Below are 18891 nucleotides of genomic sequence, written 5' to 3' on the forward strand. Positions count from 1 at the left end.
AAGGACAGTGGTTTGGGGCCAGTGTTGTGCTTGACAGAGCACGACATCAGCCTGCTCTCTGGCTGCTCCCGGGAGAAGTGGCTGACAGAAAGCACCCTCCAGACCACCAGCAATCTTGTGTTTCACAACATGCCACTGTCACTGGACTTTCCTTCTGGGAAAGCCTAGTCACTGACCTGGCCAGATTCCCTGTCCTCCCCAAAATCCTGGGGAGAAACGGGCAGAGTTCTGCGCCCTGCGCCCTCTTTCGCGTCCCTAACGCGCTCCCAACGCGCCCTACAGCCCTGGTCGGGCTCATACCACTGGGGCCTCTGCCGAGGAAGAGCCCCGGAAGCCTAGGGCCAGGCCTATTGCACAGGCATCTTAGACCAGGCCATTCCGGGATTGCTGTGTTTCACGTCCTGCCCTTCAACACTCCTGGGAGGGCTTTCCCTGAGAACCCTCATGTCTCTGCCCTCCCAGGAGGCTGTGGTTCTATGCAAAATAGGGGGTGCACCACGGGCCGTCCCCTTTCCTCTCTCTCGCCAATATCTTTCACCAAAGCTGAGCCCTGCAGGTAAATGTATCTATCTGGCTGAGGGGCCAGGGAGGGCCTTTGCCTGCAGTCTTACAAGCCAGAGTGCAGAGAAGGCAGCAGCTCTGGGACCGGGACTCTGCTCAAAGACATATCTAACATGCCACAGTGGAGCTGAGATGGGCAAGACACGTGTCTCACAGGCAGGCAGCACAACAAGACAGTGGCAGGAAACTATGCTAACAAGGAAAGAGAAAAGTCACGTGTCTCGTGGCCTTCCCACCATTAGACAGTAGTCTGCGCAAGAAAACATCCAACAGTGACAGGACAACCAAGCAAATGACAAACGCTGTGCTGAATAAAGTCATCTTACATGACATTTCGTACAAAGGCCCAGATCATGGGGATGATCGCGCAGAAGCAGCAAGTATCAGAGCCACCGAACCTGAGGTGAGTTACACGAGGAGAAAGGGCGACATGGGGACAGGGGCTAGGGGCTCAGGGAACAGCTACCACAATGCAACCTCGGGTGTGGGGATGCCACTCATTGCGGGTACTGCCCTGGGATTTCCTTTTAGAAAGAATCGCTGGTTAAAGTGTAGTGCACAAAAAACCCAACTCCTCGATTACACTATTAGATAACATCCTTTAACTGCCCCACCCACCCTGTGTGAGTCTCACCCACTTCCCGCCTGCTCCCTCTAGTCTGAGAGTTGTATCTCCACAAAAAACACACAGTGGGGCTCAATGAGCTGCTCATGTCTGACATGGACACCTAAGCAGTGCTGGATTCACAACCTGAAAGCCTGCAAAGGAAAGTGTGCCCGGCAGAAGATAAGCTGCCTGGCAACTCAGAACCTTCTTCTAAGAGAAGTAAGACATGTCACAATGGAGTCTAAGCCTACCTGTCTTATGCCAGGACCTTAGAGCTGCAGGCAGGAGCACAAAGGTAAAAACATATATTGAGTCCCAACACTCTCACTGCGGTGGTTGGTCTCTGTGGCGCAATCGGTTAGCGCGTTCGGCTGTTAACCGAAAGGTTGGTGGTTCAAGCCCACCCAGGAACGTATGCTTTTGCCTACATCAAGTCCTGAATTAAAACACAGCTGTCTGGCTTTGCTCTTAGAGCTCTCGCTTTGCCTGCGTGACATGCTCTATCTCAACATTTCTATCTTCTCTCATCTCTTCACCTCTAGTTATTTCCACCAATAAGACTGGAAACGGGCCACCAAGCCTTCTACTTTAACCACAGGCGTACTGAGGGCCAATAAAAGGCACAGAAGCATTTCTTGATCCGGGGCTGAGAACTGCATGCACAGGGACCTCGTGGCGCAACGGTAGCACGTCTGACTCCAGATCAGAAGGTTGCGTGTTCAAATCACGTCGGGGTCACTCTTTGACATTTTTTTCCCCACCAAGTCTATATCTCTGACTTCTAAAGCAAAGCCAAAAGAAGGGCGCTTTGCATTGGCCGGGAATCGAACCCGGGCCTCCCGCGTGGCAGGCGAGAATTCTACCACTGAACCACCAATGCTTCACTTACATAGGCTGAGCAGAGAGCCCTGCCGTAGACAGTAGTGATGAGGCCCATGCATTCGCATGGGACACCTATGAACAAAGTTTGCATGGCAAGCCTTGGACTGCCAAACGTTCACATGCTGATGGCAGGAATCAGATGCAGGAGACTGAAACTATGAATGTTTCTGCTTTTGCTAAGGACAGTGGTTTGGGGCCAGTGTTGTGCTTGACAGAGCACGACATCAGCCTGCTCTCTGGCTGCTCCCTGGAGAAGTGGCTGACAGAAAGCACCCTCCAGACCACCAGCAATCTTGTGTTTCACAACATGCCACTGTCACTGGACTTTCCTTCTGGGAAAGCCTAGTCACTGACCTGGCCAGATTCCCTGTCCTCCCCAAAATCCTGGGGAGAAACGGGCAGAGTTCTGCGCCCTGCGCCCTCTTTCGCGTCCCTAACGCGCTCCCAACGCGCCCTACAGCCCTGGTCGGGCTCATACCACTGGGGCCTCTGCCGAGGAAGAGCCCCGGAAGCCTAGGGCCAGGCCTATTGCACAGGCATCTTATACCAGGCCATTCCGGGATTGCTGTGTTTCACGTCCTGCCCTTCAACACTCCTGGGAGGGCTTTCCCTGAGAACCCTCATGTCTCTGCCCTCCCAGGAGGCTGTGGTTCTATGCAAAATAGGGGGTGCACCACGGGCCGTCCCCTTTCCTCTCTCTCGCCAATATCTTTCACCAAAGCTGAGCCCTGCAGGTAAATGTATCTATCTGGCTGAGGGGCCAGGGAGGGCCTTTGCCTGCAGTCTTACAAGCCAGAGTGCAGAGAAGGCAGCAGCTCTGGGACCGGGACTCTGCTCAAAGACATATCTAACATGCCACAGTGGAGCTGATATGGGCAAGACACGTGTCTCACAGGCAGGCAGCACACCAAGACAGTGGCAGGAAACTATGCTAACAAGGAAAGAGAAAAGTCACGTGTCTCGTGGCCTTCCCACCATTAGACAGTAGTCTGCGCAAGAAAACATCCAACAGTGACAGGACAACCAAGCAAATGACAAACGCCGTGCTGAATAAAGTCATCTTACATGACATTTCGTACAAAGGCCCAGATCATGGGGATGATCGCGCAGCAGAAGCAGCAAGTATCAGAGCCACCGAACCTGGGGTGAGTTACACGAGGAGAAAGGGCGACATGGGGACAGGGGCTATGGGCTCAGGGAACAGCTACCACAATGCAACCTCGGGTGTGGGGATGCCACTCATTGCGGGTACTGCCCTGGGATTTCCTTTTAGAAAGAATCGCTGGTTAAAGTGTAGTGCACAAAAAACCCAACTCCTCGATTACACTATTAGATAACATCCTTTAACTGCCCCACCCACCCTGTGTGAGTCTCACCCACTTCCCGCCTGCTCCCTCTAGTCTGAGAGTTGTATCTCCACAAAAAACACACAGTGGGGCTCAATGAGCTGCTCATGTCTGACATGGACACCTAAGCAGTGCTGGATTCACAACCTGAAAGCCTGCAAAGGAAAGTGTGCCCGGCAGAAGATAAGCTGCCTGGCAACTCAGAACCTTCTTCTAAGAGAAGTAAGACATGTCACAATGGAGTCTAAGCCTACCTGTCTTATGCCAGGACATTAGAGCTGCAGGCAGGAGCACAAAGGTAAAAACATATATTGAGTCCCAACACGCTCACTGCGGTGGTTGGTCTCTGTGGCGCAATCAGTTAGCGCGTTCGGCTGTTAACCGAAAGGTTGGTGGTTCAAGCCCACCCAGGGACGTATGCTTTTGTCTACATCAAGTCCTGAATTAAAACACAGATGTCTGGCTTTGCTCTTAGAGCTCTCGCTTTGCCTGCGTGACATGCTCTATCTCAACATTTCTATCTTCTCTCATCTCTTCACCTCTAGTCATTTCCACCAATAGGACTGGAAACGGGACACAAAGCCTTCTACTTTAACCACAGGCGTACTGAGGGCCAATAAAAGGCACAGAAGCATTTCTTGATCCGGGGCTGAGAACTGCATGCACAGGGACCTCGTGGCGCAACGGTAGCGCGTCTGACTCCAGATCAGACGGTTGCGTGTTCAAATCACGTCGGGGTCACTCTTTGACATTTTTTTCCCCACCAAGTCTATATCTCTGACTTCTAAAGCAAAGCCAAAAGAAGGGCGCTTTGCATTGGCTGGGAATCAAACCCGGGCCTCCCGCGTGGCAGGCGAGAATTCTACCACTGAACCACCAATGCTTCACTTACATAGGCTGAGCAGAGAGCCCTGCCGTAGACAGTAGTGATGAGGCCCATGCATTCGCATGGGACACCTATGAACAAAGTTTGCATGGCAAGCCTTGGACTGCCAAACGTTCACATGCTGATGGCAGGAATCAGATGCAGGAGACTGAAACTATGAATGTTTCTGCTTTTGCTAAGGACAGTGGTTTGGGGCCAGTGTTGTGCTTGACAGAGCACGACATCAGCCTGCTCTCTGGCTGCTCCCGGGAGAAGTGGCTGACAGAAAGCACCCTCCAGACCACCAGCAATCTTGTGTTTCACAACATGCCACTGTCACTGGACTTTCCTTCTGGGAAAGCCTAGTCACTGACCTGGCCAGATTCCCTGTCCTCCCCAAAATCCTGGGGAGAAACGGGCAGAGTTCTGCGCCCTGCGCCCTCTTTCGCGTCCCTAACGCGCTCCCAACGCGCCCTACAGCCCTGGTCGGGCACAGCCCTGGTCGGGCTCATACCACTGGGGCCTCTGCCGAGGAAGAGCCCCGGAAGCCTAGGGCCAGGCCTATTTTACAGGCATCTTAGACCAGGCCATTCCGGGATTGCTGTGTTTCACGCCCTGCCCTTCAACACTCCTGGGAGGACTTTCCCTGAGAACCCTCATGTCTCTGCCCTCCCAGGAGGCTGTGGTTCTATGCAAAATAGGGGGTGCACCACGGGCCGTCCCCTTTCCTCTCTCTCGCCAATATCTTTCACCAAAGCTGAGCCCTGCAGGTAAATGTATCTATCTGGCTGAGGGGCCAGGGAGGGCCTTTGCCTGCAGTCTTACAAGCCAGAGTGCAGAGAAGGCAGCAGCTCTGGGACCGGGACTCTGCTCAAAGACATATCTAACATGCCACAGTGGAGCTGAGATGGGCAAGACACGTGTCTCACAGGCTGGCAGCACACCAAGACAGTGGCAGGAAACTATGCTAACAAGGAAAGAGAAAAGTCACGTGTCTCGTGGCCTTCCCACCATTAGACAGTAGTCTGCGCAAGAAAACATCCAACAGTGACAGGACAACCAAGCAAATGACAAACGCCGTGCTGAATAAAGTCATCTTACATGACATTTCGTACAAAGGCCCAGATCATGGGGATGATCGCGCAGCAGAAGCAGCAAGTATCAGAGCCACCGAACCTGGGGTGAGTTACACGAGGAGAAAGGGCGACATGGGGACAGGGGCTATGGGCTCAGGGAACAGCTACCACAATGCAACCTCGGGTGTGGGGATGCCACTCATTGCGGGTACTGCCCTGGGATTTCCTTTTAGAAAGAATCGCTGGTTAAAGTGTAGTGCACAAAAAACCCAACTCCTCGATTACACTATTAGATAACATCCTTTAACTGCCCCACCCACCCTGTGTGAGTCTCACCCACTTCCCGCCTGCTCCCTCTAGTCTGAGAGTTGTATCTCCACAAAAAACACACAGTGGGGCTCAATGAGCTGCTCATGTCTGACATGGACACCTAAGCAGTGCTGGATTCACAACCTGAAAGCCTGCAAAGGAAAGTGTGCCCGGCAGAAGATAAGCTGCCTGGCAACTCAGAACCTTCTTCTAAGAGAAGTAAGACATGTCACAATGGAGTCTAAGCCTACCTGTCTTATGCCAGGACATTAGAGCTGCAGGCAGGAGCACAAAGGTAAAAACATATATTGAGTCCCAACACGCTCACTGCGGTGGTTGGTCTCTGTGGCGCAATCGGTTAGCGCGTTCGGCTGTTAACCGAAAGGTTGGTGGTTCAAGCCCACCCAGGGACGTATGCTTTTGTCTACATCAAGTCCTGAATTTAAACACAGCTGTCTGGCTTTGCTCTTAGAGCTCTCGCTTTGCCTGCGTGACATGATCTATCTCAACATTTCTATCTTCTCTCATCTCTTCACCTCTAGTCATTTCCACCAATAGGACTGGAAACGGGACACAAAGCCTTCTACTTTAACCACAGGCGTACTGAGGGCCAATAAAAGGCACAGAAGCATTTCTTGATCCGGGGCTGAGAACTGCATGCACAGGGACCTCGTGGCGCAACGGTAGCGCGTCTGACTCCAGATCAGACGGTTGCGTGTTCAAATCACGTCGGGGTCACTCTTTGACATTTTTTTCCCCACCAAGTCCATATCTCTGACTTCTAAAGCAAAGCCAAAAGAAGGGCGCTTTGCATTGGCCGGAATCGAACCCGGGCCTCCCGCGTGGCAGGCGAGAATTCTACCAGTGAACCACCAATGCTTCACTTACATAGGCTGAGCAGAGAGCCCTGCCGTAGACAGTAGTGATGAGGCCCATGCATTCGCATGGGACACCTATGAACAAAGTTTGCATGGCAAGCCTTGGACTGCCAAACGTTCACATGCTGATGGCAGGAATCAGATGCAGGAGACTGAAACTATGAATGTTTCTGCTTTTGCTAAGGACAGTGGTTTGGGGCCAGTGTTGTGCTTGACAGAGCACGACATCAGCCTGCTCTCTGGCTGCTCCCGGGAGAAGTGGCTGACAGAAAGCACCCTCCAGACCACCAGCAATCTTGTGTTTCACAACATGCCACTGTCACTGGACTTTCCTTCTGGGAAAGCCTAGTCACTGACCTGGCCAGATTCCCTGTCCTCCCCAAAATCCTGGGGAGAAACGGGCAGAGTTCTGCGCCCTGCGCCCTCTTTCGCGTCCCTAACGCGCTCCCAACGCGCCCTACAGCCCTGGTCGGGCTCATACCACTGGGGCCTCTGCCGAGGAGGAGCCCCGGAAGCCTAGGGCCAGGCCTATTGCACAGGCATCTTAGACCAGGCCATTCCGGGATTGCTGTGTTTCACGTCCTGCCCTTCAACACTCCTGGGAGGGCTTTCCCTGAGAACCCTCATGTCTCTGCCCTCCCAGGAGGCTGTGGTTCTATGCAAAATAGGGGGTGCACCACGGGCCGTCCCCTTTCCTCTCCCTCGCCAATATCTTTCACCAAAGCTGAGCCCTGCAGGTAAATGTATCTATCTGGCTGAGGGGCCAGGGAGGGCCTTTGCCTGCAGTCTTACAAGCCAGAGTGCAGAGAAGGCAGCAGCTCTGGGACCGGGACTCTGCTCAAAGACATATCTAACATGCCACAGTGGAGCTGAGATGGGCAAGACACGTGTCTCACAGGCAGGCAGCACAACAAGACAGTGGCAGGAAACTATGCTAACAAGGAAAGAGAAAAGTCACGTGTCTCGTGGCCTTCCCACCATTAGACAGTAGTCTGCGCAAGAAAACATCCAACAGTGACAGGACAACCAAGCAAATGACAAACGCTGTGCTGAATAAAGTCATCTTACATGACATTTCGTACAAAGGCCCAGATCATGGGGATGATCGCGCAGAAGCAGCAAGTATCAGAGCCACTGAACCTGAGGTGAGTTACACGAGGAGAAAGGGCGACTTGGGGACAGGGGCTAGGGGCTCAGGGAACAGCTACCACAATGCAACCTCGGGTGTGGGGATGCCACTCATTGCGGGTACTGCCCTGGGATTTCCTTTTAGAAAGAATCGCTGGTTAAAGTGTAGTGCACAAAAAACCCAACTCCTCGATTACACTATTAGATAACATCCTTTAACTGCCCCACCCACCCTGTGTGAGTCTCACCCACTTCCCGCCTGCTCCCTCTAGTCTGAGAGTTGTATCTCCACAAAAAACACACAGTGGGGCTCAATGAGCTGCTCATGTCTGACATGGACACCTAAGCAGTGCTGGATTCACAACCTGAAAGCCTGCAAAGGAAAGTGTGCCCGGCAGAAGATAAGCTGCCTGGCAACTCAGAACCTTCTTCTAAGAGAAGTAAGACATGTCACAATGGAGTCTAAGCCTACCTGTCTTATGCCAGGACCTTAGAGCTGCAGGCAGAAGCACAAAGGTAAAAACATATATTGAGTCCCAACACGCTCACTGCGGTGGTTGGTCTCTGTGGCGCAATCGGTTAGCGTGTTCGGCTGTTAACCGAAAGGTTGGTGGTTCAAGCCCACCCAGGGACGTATGCTTTTGCCTACATCAAGTCCTGAATTAAAACACAGCTGTCTGGCTTTGCTCTTAGAGCTCTCGCTTTGCCTGAGTGACATGCTCTATCTCAACATTTCTATCTTCTCTCATCTCTTCACCTCTAGTCATTTCCACCAATAGGACTGGAAACGGGCCACCAAGCCTTCTACTTTAACCACAGGCGTACTGAGGGCCAATAAAAGGCACAGAAGCATTTCTTGATCCGGGGCTGAGAACTGCATGCACAGGGACCTCGTGGCACAACGGTAGCGCGTCTGACTCCAGATCAGAAGGTTGCGTGTTCAAATCACGTCGGGGTCACTCTTTGACATTTTTTTCCCCACCAAGTCTATATCTCTGACTTCTAAAGCAAAGCCAAAAGAAGGGCGCTTTGCATTGGCCGGGAATCGAACCCGGGCCTCCCGCGTGGCAGGCGAGAATTCTACCACTGAACCACCAATGCTTCACTTACATAGGCTGAACAGAGAGCCCTGCCGTAGACAGTAGTGATGAGGCTCATGCATTCGCATGGGACACCTATGAACAAAGTTTGCATGGCAAGCCTTGGACTGCCAAACGTTCACATGCTGATGGCAGGAATCAGATGCAGGAGACTGAAACTATGAATGTTTCTGCTTTTGCTAAGGACAGTGGTTTGGGGCCAGTGTTGTGCTTGACAGAGCACGACATCAGCCTGCTCTCTGGCTGCTCCCGGGAGAAGTGGCTGACAGAAAGCACCCTCCAGACCACCAGCAATCTTGTGTTTCACAACATGCCACTGTCACTGGACTTTCCTTCTGGGAAAGCCTAGTCACTGACCTGGCCAGATTCCCTGTCCTCCCCAAAATCCTGGGGAGAAACGGGCAGAGTTCTGCGCCCTGCGCCCTCTTTCGCGTCCCTAACGCGCTCCCAACGCGCCCTACAGCCCTGGTCGGGCACAGCCCTGGTCGGGCTCATACCACTGGGGCCTCTGCCGAGGAAGAGCCCCGGAAGCCTAGGGCCAGGCCTATTGCACAGGCATCTTAGACCAGGCCATTCCGGGATTGCTGTGTTTCACGTCCTGCCCTTCAACACTCCTGGGAGGGCTTTCCCTGAGAACCCTCATGTCTCTGCCCTCCCAGGAGGCTGTGGTTCTATGCAAAATAGGGGGTGCACCACGGGCCGTCCCCTTTCCTCTCTCTCGCCAATATCTTTCACCAAAGCTGAGCCCTGCAGGTAAATGTATCTATCTGGCTGAGGGGCCAGGGAGGGCCTTTGCCTGCAGTCTTACAAGCCAGAGTGCAGAGAAGGCAGCAGCTCTGGGACCGGGACTCTGCTCAAAGACATATCTAACATGCCACAGTGGAGCTGAGATGGGCAAGACACGTGTCTCACAGGCAGGCAGCACAACAAGACAGTGGCAGGAAACTATGCTAACAAGGAAAGAGAAAAGTCACGTGTCTCGTGGCCTTCCCACCATTAGACAGTAGTCTGCGCAAGAAAACATCCAACAGTGACAGGACAACCAAGCAAATGACAAACGCTGTGCTGAATAAAGTCATCTTACATGACATTTCGTACAAAGGCCCAGATCATGGGGATGATCGCGCAGAAGCAGCAAGTATCAGAGCCACCGAACCTGAGGTGAGTTACACGAGGAGAAAGGGCGACATGGGGACAGGGGCCAGGGGCTCAGGGAACAGCTACCACAATGCAACCTCGGGTGTGGGGATGCCACTCATTGCGGGTACTGCCCTGGGATTTCCTTTTAGAAAGAATCGCTGGTTAAAGTGTAGTGCACAAAAAACCCAACTCCTCGATTACACTATTAGATAACATCCTTTAACTGCCCCACCCACCCTGTGTGAGTCTCACCCACTTCCCGCCTGCTCCCTCTAGTCTGAGAGTTGTATCTCCACAATAAAACACACAGTGGGGCTCAATGAGCTGCTCATGTCTGACATGGACACCTAAGCAGTGCTGGATTCACAACCTGAAAGCCTGCAAAGGAAAGTGTGCCCGGCAGAAGATAAGCTGCCTGGCAACTCAGAACCTTCTTCTAAGAGAAGTAAGACATGTCACAATGGAGTCTAAGCCTACCTGTCTTATGCCAGGACCTTAGAGCTGCAGGCAGGAGCACAAAGGTAAAAACATATATTGAGTCCCAACACGCTCACTGCGGTGGTTGGTCTCTGTGGCGCAATCGGTTAGCGCGTTCAGCTGTTAACTGAAAGGTTGGTGGTTCAAGCCCACCCAGGAACGTATGCTTTTGCCTACATCAAGTCCTGAATTAAAACACAGCTGTCTGGCTTTGCTCTTAGAGCTCTCGCTTTGCCTGCGTGACATGCTCTATCTCAACATTTCTATCTTCTCTCATCTCTTCACCTCTAGTCATTTCCACCAATAAGACTGGAAACGGGCCACCAAGCCTTCTACTTTAACCACAGGCGTACTGAGGGCCAATAAAAGGCACAGAAGCATTTCTTGATCCGGGGCTGAGAACTGCATGCACAGGGACCTCGTGGCGCAACGGTAGCGCGTCTGACTCCAGATCAGAAGGTTGCGTGTTCAAATCACGTCGGGGTCACTCTTTGACATTTTTTTCCCCACCAAGTCTATATCTCTGACTTCTAAAGCAAAGCCAAAAGAAGGGCGCTTTGCATTGGCCGGGAATCGAACCCGGGCCTCCCGCGTGGCAGGCGAGAATTCTACCACTGAACCACCAATGCTTCACTTACATAGGCTGAGCAGAGAGCCCTGCCGTAGACAGTAGTGATGAGGCCCATGCATTCGCATGGGACACCTATGAACAAAGTTTGCATGGCAAGCCTTGGACTGCCAAACGTTCACATGCTGATGGCAGGAATCAGATGCAGGAGACTGAAACTATGAATGTTTCTGCTTTTGCTAAGGACAGTGGTTTGGGGCCAGTGTTGTGCTTGACAGAGCACGACATCAGCCTGCTCTCTGGCTGCTCCCGGGAGAAGTGGCTGACAGAAAGCACCCTCCAGACCACCAGCAATCTTGTGTTTCACAACATGCCACTGTCACTGGACTTTCCTTCTGGGAAAGCCTAGTCACTGACCTGGCCAGATTCCCTGTCCTCCCCAAAATCCTGGGGAGAAACGGGCAGAGTTCTGCGCCCTGCGCCCTCTTTCGCGTCCCTAACGCGCTCCCAACGCGCCCTACAGCCCTGGTCGGGCACAGCCCTGGTCGGGCTCATACCACTGGGGCCTCTGCCGAGGAGGAGCCCCGGAAGCCTAGGGCCAGGCCTATTGCACAGGCATCTTAGACCAGGCCATTCCGGGATTGCTGTGTTTCACGTCCTGCCCTTCAACACTCCTGGGAGGGCTTTCCCTGAGAACCCTCATGTCTCTGCCCTCCCAGGAGGCTGTGGTTCTATGCAAAATAGGGGGTGCACCACGGGCCGTCCCCTTTCCTCTCTCTCGCCAATATCTTTCACCAAAGCTGAGCCCTGCAGGTAAATGTATCTATCTGGCTGAGGGGCCAGGGAGGGCCTTTGCCTGCAGTCTTACAAGCCAGAGTGCAGAGAAGGCAGCAGCTCTGGGACCGGGACTCTGCTCAAAGACATATCTAACATGCCACAGTGGAGCTGAGATGGGCAAGACACGTGTCTCACAGGCAGGCAGCACAACAAGACAATGGCAGGAAACTATGCTAACAAGGAAAGAGAAAAGTCACGTGTCTCGTGGCCTTCCCACCATTAGACAGTAGTCTGCGCAAGAAAACATCCAACAGTGACAGGACAACCAAGCAAATGACAAACGCTGTGCTGAATAAAGTCATCTTACATGACATTTCGTACAAAGGCCCAGATCATGGGGATGATCGCGCAGAAGCAGCAAGTATCAGAGCCACCGAACCTGAGGTGAGTTACACGAGGAGAAAGGGCGACATGGGGACAGGGGCTAGGGGCTCAGGGAACAGCTACCACAATGCAACCTCGGGTGTGGGGATGCCACTCATTGCGGGTACTGCCCTGGGATTTCCTTTTAGAAAGAATCGCTGGTTAAAGTGTAGTGCACAAAAAACCCAACTCCTCGATTACACTATTAGATAACATCCTTTAACTGCCCCACCCACCCTGTGTGAGTCTCACCCACTTCCCGCCTGCTCCCTCTAGTCTGAGAGTTGTATCTCCACAAAAAACACACAGTGGGGCTCAATGAGCTGCTCATGTCTGACATGGACACCTAAGCAGTGCTGGATTCACAACCTGAAAGCCTGCAAAGGAAAGTGTGCCCGGCAGAAGATAAGCTGCCTGGCAACTCAGAACCTTCTTCTAAGAGAAGTAAGACATGTCACAATGGAGTCTAAGCCTACCTGTCTTATGCCAGGACCTTAGAGGTGCAGGCAGGAGCACAAAGGTAAAAACATATATTGAGTCCCAACACGCTCACTGCGGTGGTTGGTCTCTGTGGCGCAATCGGTTAGCGCGTTCGGCTGTTAACTGAAAGGTTGGTGGTTCAAGCCCACCCAGGAACGTATGCTTTTGCCTACATCAAGTCCTGAATTAAAACACAGCTGTCTGGCTTTGCTCTTAGAGCTCTCGCTTTGCCTGCGTGACATGCTCTATCTCAACATTTCTATCTTCTCTCATCTCTTCACCTCTAGTCATTTCCACCAATAAGACTGGAAACGGGCCACCAAGCCTTCTACTTTAACCACAGGCGTACTGAGGGCCAATAAAAGGCACAGAAGCATTTCTTGATCCGGGGCTGAGAACTGCATGCACAGGGACCTCGTGGTGCAACGGTAGCGCGTCTGACTCCAGATCAGAAGGTTGCGTGTTCAAATCACGTCGGGGTCACTCTTTGACATTTTTTTCCCCACCAAGTCTATATCTCTGACTTCTAAAGCAAAGCCAAAAGAAGGGCGCTTTGCATTGGCCGGGAATCGAACCCGGGCCTCCCGCGTGGCAGGCGAGAATTCTACCACTGAACCACCAATGCTTCACTTACATAGGCTGAGCAGAGAGCCCTGCCGTAGACAGTAGTGATGAGGCCCATGCATTCGCATGGGACACCTATGAACAAAGTTTGCATGGCAAGCCTTGGACTGCCAAACGTTCACATGCTGATGGCAGGAATCAGATGCAGGAGACTGAAACTATGAATGTTTCTGCTTTTGCTAAGGACAGTGGTTTGGGGCCAGTGTTGTGCTTGACAGAGCACGACATCAGCCTGCTCTCTGGCTGCTCCCGGGAGAAGTGGCTGACAGAAAGCACCCTCCAGACCACCAGCAATCTTGTGTTTCACAACATGCCACTGTCACTGGACTTTCCTTCTGGGAAAGCCTAGTCACTGACCTGGCTAGATTCCCTGTCCTCCCCAAAATCCTGGGGAGAAACGGGCAGAGTTCTGCGCCCTGCGCCCTCTTTCGCGTCCCTAACGCGCTCCCAACGCGCCCTACAGCCCTGGTCGGGCACAGCCCTGGTCGGGCTCATACCACTGGGGCCTCTGCCGAGGAAGAGCCCCGGAAGCCTAGGGCCAGGCCTATTGCACAGGCATCTTAGACCAGGCCATTCCGGGATTGCTGTGTTTCACGTCCTGCCCTTCAACACTCCTGGGAGGGCTTTCCCTGAGAACCCTCATGTCTCTGCCCTCCCAGGAGGCTGTGGTTCTATGCAAAATAGGGGGTGCACCACGGGCCGTCCCCTTTCCTCTCTCTCGCCAATATCTTTCACCAAAGCTGAGCCCTGCAGGTAAATGTATCTATCTGGCTGAGGGGCCAGGGAGGGCCTTTGCCTGCAGTCTTACAAGCCAGAGTGCAGAGAAGGCAGCAGCTCTGGGACCGGGACTCTGCTCAAAGACATATCTAACATGCCACAGTGGAGCTGAGATGGGCAAGACACGTGTCTCACAGGCTGGCAGCACACCAAGACAGTGGCAGGAAACTATGCTAACAAGGAAAGAGAAAAGTCACGTGTCTCGTGGCCTTCCCACCATTAGACAGTAGTCTGCGCAAGAAAACATCCAACAGTGACAGGACAACCAAGCAAATGACAAACGCCGTGCTGAATAAAGTCATCTTACTTGACATTTCGTACAAAGGCCCAGATCATGGGGATGATCGCGCAGCAGAAGCAGCAAGTATCAGAGCCACCGAACCTGGGGTGAGTTACACGAGGAGAAAGGGCGACATGGGGACAGGGGCTATGGGCTCAGGGAAGAGCTACCACAATGCAACCTCGGGTGTGGGGATGCCACTCATTGCGGGTACTGCCCTGGGATTTCCTTTTAGAAAGAATCGCTGGTTAAAGTGTAGTGCACAAAAAACCCAACTCCTCGATTACACTATTAGATAACATCCTTTAACTGCCCCACCCACCCTGTGTGAGTCTCACCCACTTCCCGCCTGCTCCCTCTAGTCTGAGAGTTGTATCTCCACAAAAAACACACAGTGGGGCTCAATGAGCTGCTCATGTCTGACATGGACACCTAAGCAGTGCTGGATTCACAACCTGAAAGCCTGCAAAGGAAAGTGTGCCCGGCAGAAGATAAGCTGCCTGGCAACTCAGAACCTTCTTCTAAGAGAAGTAAGACATGTCACAATGGAGTCTAAGCCTACCTGTCTTATGCCAGGACCTTAGAGCTGCAGGCAGGAGCACAAAGGTACAAACATATATTGAGTCCCAACACGCTCACTGCGGTGGTTGGTCTCTGTGGCGCAATCGGTTAGCGCGTTCGGCTGTTAACCGAAAGGTTGGTGGTTTAAGCCCACCCAGGGACGTATGTTTTTGCCTACATCAAGTCCTGAATTAAAACACAGCTGTCTGGCTTTGCTCTTAGAGCTTTCGCTTTGCCTGCGTGACATGCTCTATCTCAACATTTCTATCTTCTCTCATCTCTTCACCTCTAGTCATTTCCACCAATAGGACTGGAAACGGGACACCAAGCCTTCTACTTTAACCACAGGCATACTGAGGGCCAATAAAAGGCACAGAAGCATTTCTTGATCCGGGGCTGAGAACTGCATGCACAGGGACCTCGTGGCGCAACGGTAGTGCGTCTGACTCCAGATCAGACGGTTGTGTGTTCAAATCACGTCGGGGTCACTCTTTGACCTTTTTTTCCCCACCAAGTCTATATCTCTGACTTCTAAAGCAAAGCCAAAAGAAGGGCGCTTTGCATTGGCCGGAATCGAACCCGGGCCTCCCGCGTGGCAGGCGAGAATTCTACCACTGAACCACCAATGCTTCACTTACATAGGCTGAGCAGAGAGCCCTGCCGTAGACAGTAGTGATGAGGCCCATGCATTCGCATGGGACACCTATGAACAAAGTTTGCATGGCAAGCCTTGGACTGCCAAACGTTCACATGCTGATGGCAGGAATCAGATGCAGGAGACTGAAACTATGAATGTTTCTGCTTTTGCTAAGGACAGTGGTTTGGGGCCAGTGTTGTGCTTGACAGAGCACGACATCAGCCTGCTCTCTGGCTGCTCCCGGGAGAAGTGGCTGACAGAAAGCACCCTCCAGACCACCAGCAATCTTGTGTTTCACAACATGCCACTGTCACTGGACTTTCCTTCTGGGAAAGCCTAGTCACTGACCTGGCCAGATTCCCTGTCCTCCCCAAAATCCTGGGGAGAAACGGGCAGAGTTCTGCGCCCTGCGCCCTCTTTCGCGTCCCTAACGCGCTCCCAACGCGCCCTACAGCCCTGGTCGGGCTCATACCACTGGGGCCTCTGCCGAGGAAGAGCCGCGGAAGCCTAGGGCCAGGCCTATTGCACAGGCATCTTAGACCAGGCCATTCCGGGATTGCTGTGTTTCACGTCCTGCCCTTCAACACTCCTGGGAGGGCTTTCCCTGAGAACCCTCATGTCTCTGCCCTCCCAGGAGGCTGTGGTTCTATGCAAAATAGGGGGTGCACCACGGGCCGTCCCCTTTCCTCTCTCTCGCCAATATCTTTCACCAAAGCTGAGCCCTGCAGGTAAATGTATCTATCTGGCTGAGGGGCCAGGGAGGGCCTTTGCCTGCAGTCTTACAAGCCAGAGTGCAGAGAAGGCAGCAGCTCTGGGACCGGGACTCTGGTCAAAGACATATCTAACATGCCACAGTGGAGCTGAGATGGGCAAGACACGTGTCTCACAGGCAGGCAGCACAACAAGACAGTGGCAGGAAACTATGCTAACAAGGAAAGAGAAAAGTCACGTGTCTCGTGGCCTTCCCACCATTAGACAGTAGTCTGCGCAAGAAAACATCCAACAGTGACAGGACAACCAAGCAAATGACAAACGCTGTGCTGAATAAAGTCATCTTACATGACATTTCGTACAAAGGCCCAGATCATGGGGATGATCGCGCAGAAGCAGCAAGCATCAGAGCCACCGAACCTGAGGTGAGTTACACGAGGAGAAAGGGCGACATGGGGACAGGGGCTAGGGGCTCAGGGAACAGCTACCACAATGCAACCTCGGGTGTGGGGATGCCACTCATTGCGGGTACTGCCCTGGGATTTCCTTTTAGAAAGAATCGCTGGTTAAAGTGTAGTGCACAAAAAACCCAACTCCTCGATTACACTATTAGATAACATCCTTTAACTGCCCCACCCACCCTGTGTGAGTCTCACCCACTTCCTGCCTGCTCCCTCTAGTCTGAGAGTTGTATCTCCACAAAAAACACACAGTGGGGCTCAATGAGCTGCTCATGTCTGACATGGACACCTAAGCAGTGCTGGATTCACAACCTGAAAGCCTGCAAAGGAAAGTGTTCCTGGCAGAAGATAAGCTGCTTGGCAACTCAGAACCTTCTTCTAAGAGAAGTAAGACATGTCACAATGGAGTCTAAGCCTACCTGTCTTATGCCAGGACCTTAGAGCTGCAGGCAGGAGCACAAAGGTAAAAACATATATTGAGTCCCAACACACTCACTGCGGTGGTTGGTCTCTGTGGCGCAATCGGTTAGCGCGTTCGGCTGTTAACCGAAAGGTTGGCGGTTCAAGCCCACCCAGGGACGTATGCTTTTGCCTACATCAAGTCCTGAATTAAAACACAGCTGTCTGGCTTTGCTCTTAGAGCTCTCGCTTTGCCTGCGTGACATGCTCTATCTCAACATTTCTATCTTCTCTCATCTCTTCACCGCTAGTCATTTCCACCAATAGGACTGGAAACAGGACACCAAGCCTTCTACTTTAACCACAGGCGTACTGAGGGCCAATAAAAGGCACAGAAGCATTTCTTGATCCGGGGCTGAGAACTGCATGCACAGGGACCTTGTGGCGCAACTGTAGCGCGTCTGACTCCAGATCAGAAGGTTGCGTGTTCAAATCACGTTGGGGTCACTCTTTGACATTTTTTTCCCCACCAAGTCTATATCTCTGACTTCTAAAGCAAAGCCAAAAGAAGGGCGCTTTGCATTGGCCGGGAATCGAACCCGGGCCTCCCGCGTGGCAGGCGAGAATTCTACCACTGAACCACCAATGCTTCACTTACATAGGCTGAGCAGAGAGCCCTGCCGTAGACAGTAGTGATGAGGCCCATGCATTCGCATGGGACACCTATGAACAAAGTTTGCATGGCAAGCCTTGGACTGCCAAACGTTCACATGCTGATGGCAGGAATCAGATGCAGGAGACTGAAACTATGAATGTTTCTGCTTTTGCTAAGGACAGTGGTTTGGGGCCAGTGTTGTGCTTGACAGAGCACGACATCAGCCTGCTCTCTGGCTGCTCCCGGGAGAAGTGGCTGACAGAAAGCACCCTCCAGACCACCAGCAATCTTGTGTTTCACAACATGCCACTGTCACTGGACTTTCCTTCTGGGAAAGCCTAGTCACTGACCTGGCCAGATTCCCTGTCCTCCCCAAAATCCTGGGGAGAAACGGGCAGAGTTCTGCGCCCTGCGCCCTCTTTCACGTCCCTAACGCGCTCCCAACGCGCCCTACAGCCCTGGTCGGGCTCATACCACTGGGGCCTCTGCCGAGGAAGAGCCCCGGAAGCCTAGGGCCAGGCCTATTGCACAGGCATCTTAGACCAGGCCATTCCGGGATTGCTGTGTTTCACGTCCTGCCCTTCAACACTCCTGGGAGGGCTTTCCCTGAGAACCCTCATGTCTCTGCCCTCCCAGGAGGCTGTGGTTCTATGCAAAATAGGGGGTGCACCACGGGCCGTCCCCTTTCCTCTCTCTCGCCAATATCTTTCACCAAAGCTGAGCCCTGCAGGTAAATGTATCTATCTGGCTGAGGGGCCAGGGAGGGCCTTTGCCTGCAGTCTTACAAGCCAGAGTGCAGAGAAGGCAGCAGCTCTGGGACCGGGACTCTGCTCAAAGACATATCTAACATGCCACAGTGGAGCTGAGATGGGCAAGACACGTGTCTCACAGGCTGGCAGCACACCAAGACAGTGGCAGGAAACTATGCTAACAAGGAAAGAGAAAAGTCACGTGTCTCGTGGCCTTCCCACCATTAGACAGTAGTCTGCGCAAGAAAACATCCAACAGTGACAGGACAACCAAGCAAATGACAAACGCCGTGCTGAATAAAGTCATCTTACATGACATTTCGTACAAAGGCCCAGATCATGGGGATGATCGCGCAGCAGAAGCAGCAAGTATCAGAGCCACCGAACCTGGGGTGAGTTACACGAGGAGAAAGGGCGACA

At 52.7% G+C, this 18891-nt stretch overlaps 8 non-coding genes across 8 annotated transcripts; 3 read left to right on the top strand and 5 right to left on the bottom strand.

Annotated features, from left to right (window-relative positions):
* Window positions 1-1977: 1977 nt before the first annotated feature.
* Window positions 1978-2048, bottom strand: TRNAG-GCC (transfer RNA glycine (anticodon GCC)). The gene has a single exon. It is a non-coding gene; the product is annotated as a tRNA-Gly (tRNA).
* Window positions 2049-5985: 3937 nt separating this feature from the next.
* On the top strand, window positions 5986-6059 carry TRNAN-GUU (transfer RNA asparagine (anticodon GUU)). Its single transcript has one exon. It is a non-coding gene; the product is annotated as a tRNA-Asn (tRNA).
* A 2153-nt stretch (window positions 6060-8212) lies between these two features.
* Window positions 8213-8286, top strand: TRNAN-GUU (transfer RNA asparagine (anticodon GUU)). The gene has a single exon. It is a non-coding gene; the product is annotated as a tRNA-Asn (tRNA).
* Window positions 8287-8682: 396 nt separating this feature from the next.
* TRNAG-GCC (transfer RNA glycine (anticodon GCC)) lies at window positions 8683-8753 on the bottom strand. Its single transcript has one exon. It is a non-coding gene; the product is annotated as a tRNA-Gly (tRNA).
* A 2031-nt stretch (window positions 8754-10784) lies between these two features.
* Window positions 10785-10856, top strand: TRNAW-CCA (transfer RNA tryptophan (anticodon CCA)). Its single transcript has one exon. It is a non-coding gene; the product is annotated as a tRNA-Trp (tRNA).
* A 71-nt stretch (window positions 10857-10927) lies between these two features.
* On the bottom strand, window positions 10928-10998 carry TRNAG-GCC (transfer RNA glycine (anticodon GCC)). Its single transcript has one exon. It is a non-coding gene; the product is annotated as a tRNA-Gly (tRNA).
* A 2173-nt stretch (window positions 10999-13171) lies between these two features.
* Window positions 13172-13242, bottom strand: TRNAG-GCC (transfer RNA glycine (anticodon GCC)). The gene has a single exon. It is a non-coding gene; the product is annotated as a tRNA-Gly (tRNA).
* Window positions 13243-17645: 4403 nt separating this feature from the next.
* On the bottom strand, window positions 17646-17716 carry TRNAG-GCC (transfer RNA glycine (anticodon GCC)). The gene has a single exon. It is a non-coding gene; the product is annotated as a tRNA-Gly (tRNA).
* Window positions 17717-18891: the final 1175 nt, after the last annotated feature.

This window comes from Pleurodeles waltl, chromosome 4_1 (assembly GCF_031143425.1).
Source record: "Pleurodeles waltl isolate 20211129_DDA chromosome 4_1, aPleWal1.hap1.20221129, whole genome shotgun sequence".
NCBI classification, from domain to species: Eukaryota; Metazoa; Chordata; class Amphibia; order Caudata; family Salamandridae; genus Pleurodeles; species Pleurodeles waltl.